The following is a 10,073-nucleotide window of genomic DNA, read 5'->3' on the forward strand; positions in this document are numbered from 1 at the left end:
GGCCGGTGGTGCTGGATTGAGGAGGAGGACCCGCAGGATTTCTGTCAGGTTCGCCAGACGCCGCCGGTTCGCAGAAACGACTGGGGTGATGTTGATGCTGACATTGCGAAGCTCACGGCCGCCAGCACCAGGATTCTTCGCCTCACCGAGACCGGGCTCACCCTTGAGATGATCGGGCCGGTTTTCATCCGCCGCCGAATCGCCCCGCTGCACAACAAGGGGAGGCCGGCCTGGCTCTTCATGAATGCGGCCGACATCATGATGGTTTGCCTCGGCTTGGACCACAACCTCACGGTGATGGGGCACGCCCACTTCTGCCAGCGGCTCTTCCAGCTCGACGTGAACTGTGACGGCAAGGTCGAGCGGTCCGGCAAGGCCACGAAGGCCGGCAAGGTCGCCAAGGGGCCCTTGTTTGGTTTGCCGGTGGGGGTGGTCCCGCTGAGCAATAACTCGCGCTGAAACGACATCATCGCCATGATGCCGGAGTTCAACGCGCTCGACCTCGTCCCAAATTGGGCCGAGCCGCCGGCGGATCAGGTGCAGGAGTTCTTCGATACCTTGCAGGAGAAGTACGTCCGCGACGAGCCACTGCTCGTCCAGGACACCACCCAGGCGGAGCTGGACTACGTCGCCGCCAGGGCGGCGGAGGCGGAGCTCGCCAGGGAGGCCGGCAGTGCCGGCGGCGTGGAGGACAAGGCCGCGGCGGCCGCAGAGGAAAAGGAGCTTGCCCAGTGGGCAGAGTCCGCTGGGGAGGCCAGCAGCGCCGGCACCGGGGCCCCTCTGATCGAAGATGTGGTCGACGAGTCGTTGTCGTCGGAGGTCGAGACTGTCGACCCTCTGGTCACGGGGAGAGGGCAAGTCCTGCGGCGGGCCAGCTCTGGCGAGCCGGTTCGCCCCGGCAGGGCCGTGCAACCGCAGCAAGCCAGGAGGCGTCCGTGCGCCAGACGAGGGTCGCGGCGGTGAGGAAGGTGGTGAAGGCCGCGGTGGCGAAGAAGAAGGCAACTGCCTCTTCCTCGTCCAAGCGTCCTCGGACTCCATCTGCTTCTCCTCCTCCCGCAGATGACGACACGGAGGTTGTCTTCGATTTTGGGTCCCTCAGCCCAAGGAGGAAGAGGAAGGCAACAGAAGAGGAGGTGGAGGATGAGTAAGTATCTTGCTTTCTCCTTGTCATCTCCGTCTCCTCAGACTATGTCGCTCATCTTGATTTGTTTTAGCCTCCGCAGGGACGTGGAGACGCTGGCCCAGAGGGTGAAGAGGGCCAGGGCTTCGGCGGGCGGCCAGCCCCTGGCGGGTACCTCGAGTACGCCGCTGGTGGTGTGGTGATCAGCCCGGACAGCAGCCCCCGGTGCAGCCCCCTGCGTAAGTTCACCACTCATCCCCCCTCAACGTGTGCTGGGGTACAATCCCTTGGTGCTGACCTTGTCGTGGCTGCAGGAGGAGGGCGGCAGCAGGAGGAGCCACTGGGGGCCACCCCCAACACGCCGCCCCCATCAACTACGCCGCCCCGAGGGGCGTCCCCGGCAAGGGCGCCAAGCGTCGAGCCTATGCGCACGGAGGAGGATGAGGAGAACCCGGGTGCTGGTGGCTCCGTCCCGGTGCCAGATGTTGGCAGGGAAGGGGCTACTTCTTCCCGGCCCGGCACGGGTAAGTGATTCGCCTCTGTCCTTGTTCTTTTTCTCTTCTTGAATCTTGGTCTTGGCCTCGCCTCACTCCCCTCCTCGGCGTCTAGATCCTTCCCCGGTGGACCCGGGGGACGTTGACACCGTCATCGAGGAGGTCGCCAGGGACGCCGCGGCCGAGGCCGACAAGGTCGCTGCCGAGGAGGCCGCCAAGGCTGCCACCGAGGAGGCCGCCAAGGCTGCCACCGAGGAGGCCGCCAAGGGGTCTGCTGAAGAGACCGGCAAGGCTGCTGCCGAGGAGGCCGGCAAGGGGCCTGCCGGGGAGGCCGGCAAGGCTGCTGCTGAGGAGGGGGGGGGTCGACGACCAACCGTCCTCCTCCGCTGCTTCGGGCTCGGGCAGGTACCTGAGGGTGAGCGACGACCTGTTCATCCACCTCCCAGGGACGGCGAGCACCGGGGCGCCCGTCGAGGGGGAGGTGTTTGATGACGAAGTGCTCGCCGCCGCCGGTCTTGAGGTTGTTGACGAGCCGAGCGCCGGTGGTGGCGGTTCCCAGGAAGAGCGGCTCCTCCAGGCCATGAGCGCCAACTTCCAGAAGCTCCAGGCGCTTCACCAAGCCCGCCTGGACAAGGCCAAGTCCAGGATGGCGGTGGTGGACAAGGCGGAGGCGGACCTCGAGGAGCGCGTCTCCGAGGCGCAGGCTTGGTTCTGCCAAGCCCACAAGGACTTGAAGGCCGCCCAGGACGTGCTGGCTGAGTGCAACTTGGAGCTCGTCATGAAGCAGGCCGACATCGGGAAGGCCCAGGAACTGGCGGAGCAGCAGGCTGCCCAGGCCGAGGCTGCTCGGCACCAGCAGCAGGCCGCGCTAAACTCCCAGGAGGAGGACCTTGCCGCGCGTGAGGAGAAGCTTTCCACAATGCTCCGCGGCAAGGACGAGGAGGTGGAGAAGCTCGTCGTGCAGCGGACCCAGGAGCTGGAGCAGAGGCACAAGGAGGCACTCAATGCCCAGGCTCTGGTTCACGCCGGCAAGGTGAAAGAGCTGGAGGAGGAGCGGGACGGGCTGAAGTATCAGGCCCTGAAGCTAGCCAAGGAGAAGGACACGCTCAATGGTGCCCTGGTGGAGGCGCAGGGCGCAGTCCTCGGCAAGGCTGAGCAGCTCTCCAAGGACAACGACTCCATCAAAGACCTGAAGCTAAAGCTGGAGGGCCTTGAGGAGATGCTCTCGGAGGCCAAGGCCCGGGAGGAGACCCTGGCCAAGGATCTGGAGGCCGAGAAGCAGCTGCGGAAGAACGAAGCCGCCAACCACAAGGATTTTGTGGAGGGTGAGAAACGCTGAATCGGTCGCCTCGAAGGCGTCGCCGGCAGGATCACCACACAGCTGGCTACCATGGGGATGCCAAATGTGAGGTACACCCCGGAGCGCAACGTGAGTCCCAACGCCAAGCTGACCCTATTCTTTGAGGGTGTCTTCGGGGCCCTGGAGCAGCTCCACTCCAATCGGGCAGCCTCTCTGGCCGATGAGGCCCGGAGGCTTTGCCGGGGTGCCATGACCAAGGTCCTCACCAAGGTGGCGTACTGGAACCCCGACCTCGACTTCGACGCCACGCTGGAGAGCTTGCCGGAGGATGCTGACCTCGTGGCGCTCAAGGAGCGTATCGAGCCCATCATCAGCCGCGTCAACAGAATCCAAAGGGTGGAGGGCCAGCGCTGGTATTAGGCACCCCGTCTCTCCCCGCCGCTTCAGGTTCATGACCAAGACAATTTTTATCTTTAGTTAGAACCGCAGCAACAATTGATGTAATATAACTCTGCAGTACTTTTGAGATGATGCATGTTATTTTCCTGTTTGATCTTCCTTTGTATGTTCACCCTACGTTAATCGGGTAGGCTTGCCGGCGCGTAAACCCAGGCCGCGGAGCCTTGAGGAAGGATCCCCAATGGCCTGCCGGGTGTGCTTGCTACCAGGCGAACAACCTTACCGCTCTCAATGCGGCCGCTCGAACTGTCGAGCTTGACTCGAGTCAGAATCGAGAGCGTTGCCAATTGCGGAAGGCTACCCCTGCCGTTCTTGACGCGGCCGCTTGAGCTGTTGAGCGGACTCGAAACAGAGCAAGGGTGTTGCCAATAGCGGAAGGGCCCCTTTGCGTGCAGGTTTTCCATACATAGGGCAGGACCTTCGAGGACAATAACCTTATATATAAAAAGAAATTGCTTAAAGTTTCGCACGACTTAGCTTTTCTGTCATTGCACGGGCGTCCACCGTGTCTATAGATGGTGCCGTCAAGCTTGGTCGTCTTCTTCCTTGGAACGACGGCCACGATGAAGCCGCTGCTCTGATCAGACCAGATTCCCACAACTGCGCCCCCTACCTGGCGCGCCAAAGATGTCGGGGGAATCGACACCTATGGAATCACTGGGATTCCTTCTACGGTTGGCGGGCGCGAGGTTGTGCAAAGAGCGGGTCTGACAGGAAGCACACAGATCGTTTACCCAGGTTCGGGTCGCGGAGATGCGTAATACCCTAGTCCTGCTTTGGTGGATGTATTTGAGTGTTCTTGTGTTCTTGAGCTAGCTACGGGGTGTAACTTGCCCAAAAGAACCGAATCCTTCTCCTGGTCGCCTCGGACCTCCTTTTATAAACAAAAGGGGTCACCACAGTGGCACACAGGAGGTGGAAAGGTGTACAGTGGATGAGTCTATCCTCTGGCACCGTCGGACAAATGCATTTAATGCGCTGCCGACGTGCCCCTCTCGCTTTATTGGGGACGGCAAGGAAGCACGTCCCAGCTGTCGCCGCCCCGCCTAGCTTCGACATGAGTCCGAGCTGACGAGGCGTCGTGGTGCCACGTTGGCTGGCTGCTGGGCTGACGCGGTGGTGGAGCCTTCACGAAGATCTGCATGCCACCACGTGAAGGAAATATGCCCTAGAGGCAATAATAAAGTTATTATTTATTTCCTTATTTCATGATAAATGTTTATTATTCATGCTAGAATTGTATTAACCGGAAACTTGATACATGTGTGACTACATAGACAAACATAGTGTCACTAGTATGCCTCTACTTGACTAGCTCGTTAATCAAAGATGGTTGAGTTTCCTAGCCATAGACATGAGTTGTCATTTGATTAACGGGATCACATCATTAGGAGAATGATATGATTGACTTGACCCATTCCGTTAGCTTAACACTTGATCGTTTAGTATGTTGCTATTTCTTTCTTCATGACTTATACATGTTCTTATGACTATGAGATTATGCAACTCCCGTTTACCGGAGGAACACTTTGTGTGCTACCAAACGTCACAACGTAACTGGGTGATTATAAAGGTGCTCTACAGGTGTCTCCGAAGGTACTTGTTGGGTTGGGGTATTTCGAGATTAGGATTTGTCACTCCGATTGTCGGAGAGGTATCTCTGGGCCCACTCGGTAATGCACATCACTATAAGCCTTGCAAGCATTGCAACTAATGAGCTAGTTGCGGGATGATGTATTACGGAACGCGTAAAGAGACTTGCCGGTAACGAGATTGAACTAGGTATTGAGATACCAACGATCGAATCTCGGGCAAGTAACATACCGATGACAAAGGGAACAACGTATGTTGTTATGCGGTCTGACCGATAAAGATCTTCGTAGAATATGTGGGAGCTAATATGAGCATCCAGGTTCTGCTATTGGTTATTGACCGGAGACGTGTCTCGGTCATGTCTACATTGTTCTGGAACCCATAGGGTCCGCACGCTTAAAGTTCGATGACGGTTATATTATGAGTTTTTGTGTTTTGATGTACCGAAGGTAGTTCGGAGTCCCGGATGAGATCGGGGACATGAAGAGGAGTCTCGAAATGGCCGAGACGTAAAGATCGATATATTGGACGACTATATTCGGACTTTGGAAAGGTTCCGAGTGATTCGGGTATTTATCGGAGTACCGGAGAGTTACGGGAATTCGCCGGGGAGAAGTATTGGGCCTTATTGGGCCATACGGGAATAGAGCAGAGAGGCCAAAAGGAAGGAGGCGCGCACCCCCCCCCTCTGGTCCGAATTGGACAAGGGGTGCAGCCCCCTTTTCCTTCTCCCTCTCCCCCTCTTTCCTTCTCTCCTACTCCAACAAGGAAAGGAGGAGTCCTACTCCCGGTGGGAGTAGGACCCCCCCTTGGCGCGCCCTCCTCCTTGGCCGGCCGCCTCCCCCCTTGCTCATTTATATACGGGGGCAGGGGGCACCCCATAGACACAACAATTGATCATTGATCTCTTAGCCGTGTGTGGTGCCCCCCTCCACCATATTACACCTCGATAATATCATAGCGGTGCTTAGGCGAAGCCCTGCGTCGGTAGAACATCATCATCGTCACTACGCCGTCGTGCTGACGAAACTCTTCCTCAACACTCGGCTGGATCGGAGTTCGAGGGACGTCATCGAGCTGAACGTGTGCTGAACTCGAAGGTGCCGTGCGTTCGGTACTTGATCGGTCGGATCGTGAAGACGTACGACTACATCAACCGCGTTGTGTTAACGCTTTTGCTTTCGGTCTACGAGGCTACGTGGACAACACTCTCCCCTCTCGTTGCTATGCATCACCATGATCTTGCGTGTGTGTAGAATTTTTTTGAAATTACTACGTTCCCCAACAGTGGCATCCGAGCCTGGTTTTATGCGTTGATGTTATATACACGAGTAGAACACAAGTGAGTTGTGGGCGATATAAGTCATACTGCTTACCAGCATTTCATACTTTGGTTCGGCGGTATTGTTGGATGAAGCTGCCCGGACCGACATTACGCGTACGCTTACGTGAGACTGGTTCTACCGACGTGCTTTGCACATAGGTGGCTGGCGGGTGTCAGTTTCTCCTATTTTAGTTGAACCGAGTGTGGCTACGCCCGGTCCTTGCGAAGGTTAAAACAGCACCAACTTGACAAACTATCGTTGTAGTTGTGATGCGTAGGTAAGAACGGTTCTTGCTAAGCCCGTAGCAGCCACGTAAAACTTGCAACAACAAAGTAGAGGACGTCTAACTTGTTTTTGCAGGGCATGTTGTGATATGATATGGTCAAAGCATGATGCTAAATTTATTGTATGAGATGATCATGTTTTGTAACCGAGTTATCGGCAACTGGCAGGAGCCATATGGTTGTCGCTTTATTGTATGTAATGCAATCGCCTTGTAATGCTTTACTTTATCACTAAGCGGTAGCGATAGTCGTAGAAGCATAAGATTGGCGAGAAGACAATGATGCTACGATGGAGAACAAGGTGTCGCGCCGGTGACGATGGTGATCATGACGGTGCTTCGGAGATGGAGATCACAAGCACAAGATGATGATGGCCATATCATATCACTTATATTGATTGCATGTGATGTTTATCTTTTATGCATCTTATCTTGCTTTGATTGACGGTAGCATTATAAGATGATCCCTCACTAAATTATCAAGGTATAAGTGTTCTCCCTGAGTATGCACCGTTGCGAAAGTTCTTCGTGCTGAGACACCACGTGGTGATCGGGTGTGATAGGCTCTACGTTCAAATACAATGGGTGCAAAACAGTTGCACACGCAGAATACTCAGGTTAAGCTTGACGAGCCTAGCATATAACAGATATGGCCTCGGAACACGGAGACCGAAAGGTCGAGCGTGAATCATATAGTAGATATGATCAACATAGTGATGTTCACCGTTGAAACTACTCCATCTCACGTGATGATCGGACATGGTTTAGTTGATATGGATCACGTGATCACTTAGAGGACTAGAGGGATGTCTATCTAAGTGGGAGTTCTTAAGTAATATGATTAATTGAACTTAAATTTATCATGAACTTAGTCCTGATAGTATTTTGCAAATTATGTTGTAGATCAATAGCTCGGGTTGTTGCTTCCCTGTTTTATTTTTGATATGTTCCTAGAGAAAACTAAGTTGAAAGATGTTAGTAGCAATGATGCGGATTGGATCCGTGATCTGAGGATTATCCTCATTGCTGCATAGAAGAATTATGTCCTTGATGCACCGCTAGGTGACAGACGTATTGCAGGAGCAGATGCAGACGTTATGAACGTTTGGCTAGCTCAATATGATGACTACTTGATAGTTTAGTGCAGCATGCTTAACGGCTTAGAATCGGGACTTCAAAGACGTTTTGAACGTCATGGATCATATGAGATGTTCCAGGAGTTGAAGTTAATATTTCAAGCAAATACCCGAGTTGAGAGATATGAAGTCTCCCACAAGTTCTATAGCTACAAGATGGAGGAGAATTGCTCAGCTAGTGAGCATGTGCTCAAATTGTCCGAGTACTACAATCGCTTGAATCAAGTGGGAGTTAATCTTCCAGATAAGATAGTGATTGATAGAATTCTCTAGTCACCATCACCAAGTTAGTAGAACTTCGTGATGAACTATAATATGCAAGGGATGACGAAAACAATTCCCAAGCTCTTCGCGATGCTAAAATCGGCGAAGGTAGAAATAATGGAAAAACATCAAGTGTTGATGGTTGACGAGACCACTAGTTTCAAGAAAAACGACAAAGGGAAGAAGGGGAACTTCAAGAAGAACGGAAAGCAAGTTGCTGCTCAAGTGAAGAAGCCCAAGTCTGGTCCTAAGCCTGAGACTAAGTGCTTCTACTACAAAGGGAGTGGTCACTGGAAGCGGAACTGCCCCAAGTATTTGGCGGATAAGAAGGATGGCAAAGTGAACAAAGGTATATTTGATATACAGATTATTGATGTGTATTTTACTAGTGTTCGTAGCAACCCCTCGGTATTTGATACTGGTTCAGTTACTAAGAGTAGTAACCCGAAACAGGAGTTGCGGAATGAACAGAGACTAGTTAAGGGTGAAGTGACGATGTGTGTTGGAAGTGGTTCCAAGATTGATATGATCATCATCGCACGCTCCCTACACTTTCGGGATTAGTGTTGAACCTAAATAAGTGTTATTTGGCGTTTGCGTTGAGCATGAATATGATTTGATCATGTTTATTGCAATACGGTTATTCATTTAAGTTAGAGAATAATTGTTGTTCTATTTACATGAATAAAACCTTCAATGATCATACACCCAATGAAAATGGTTTGTTGGATCTTGATCGTAGTGATACACATATTCATAATATTGAAGCCAAAAGATGCAAAGTTAATAATGATAGTGCAACTTATTTGTGGCACTGCCGTTTAGGTCATATTGGTGTAAAGCGCATGAAGAAACTCCATGCTGATGGGATTTTGGAATCACTTGATGCTTGCGAACCATGCCTCTTGGGCAAGATGACTAAAACGCTGTTCTCCGGAACAATGGAGCAAGCAACAGATTTGTTGGAAATCATACATACTGATGTATGTGGTCCGATGAATATTGAGGCTCGTAGCGGGTATCATTATTTTCTTACCTTCACAGATGATTTGAGCAGATATGGGTATATCTACTTAATGAAACAGAAGTCTGAAACATTTGAAAAGTTCATATAATTTCAGAGTGAAGTGGAAAATCATCGTAACAAGAAAATAAAGTTTCTACGATCTGATCGTGGAGAAGAGTATTTGAGTTACGAGTTTGGTCTTCAGTTAAAACAATGTGAAATAGTTTCACTGCTCACGCCACTTGGAACACCACAGTGTAATGGTGTGTCCAAACATCGTAACCGTACTTTATTAGATATGGTGCAATCTATGATGTCTCTTACCGATTTACCACTATTGTTTTGGGGTTCTGCATTAAAGACAGCTGCATCCACGTTAAAAAGGGCACCATCTAAGTCCGTTGAGATGACACAATATGAACTGTGGTTTGGCAAGAAACCAAAGTTGTCATTTCTTAAAGTTTGGGGTTGTGATGCTTATGTGAAGAAGCTTCAACCTGATAAGCTCGAACCCAAATCGGAGAAATGTGTCTTCATAGGATACCCAAAGGAGACTGTTGAGTACACCTTCTATCACAGATCCGAAGGCAAGATATTCATTGTCAAGAATGGATCCTTTCTAGAGAAGGAGTTTCTCTCGAAAGAAGTGAGTGGGAGGAAAGTAGAACTTGATGAGGTAATTGTACCTTCTCCCGAATTGGAAAGTAGTTCATCACTGAAACCAGTTCCAGTGATGCTTACACCAATTAGTGAGGAAGTTAATGATGATGATCATGAAGCTTCGGATCAAGTTACAACAGAACCCCGTAGGTCAAGCAGAGTGAGATCCGCACCAGAGTGGTACGGTAATCCTGTTCTGGAGGTCATGTTACTTGACCATGACGAACCTACGAACTATGAGGAAGCGATGGTGAGCCCAGATTCCGCAAAATGGCTTGAGGCCATGAAATCTGAGATGGGATCCATGTATGAGAACAAAGTGTAGACTTTGGTTGACTTGCCCGATGATCGGCAAACTATAGAAAATAAATGGATCTTCAAGAGGAAGACGGACGCTGATAGTAGTGTTACTATCTACAAAGCTAGAATTGTC

The sequence above is a fragment of the Aegilops tauschii genome, chromosome 3 (genome assembly GCF_002575655.3).
Source record: "Aegilops tauschii subsp. strangulata cultivar AL8/78 chromosome 3, Aet v6.0, whole genome shotgun sequence".
Taxonomy (NCBI): Eukaryota; Viridiplantae; Streptophyta; class Magnoliopsida; order Poales; family Poaceae; genus Aegilops; species Aegilops tauschii.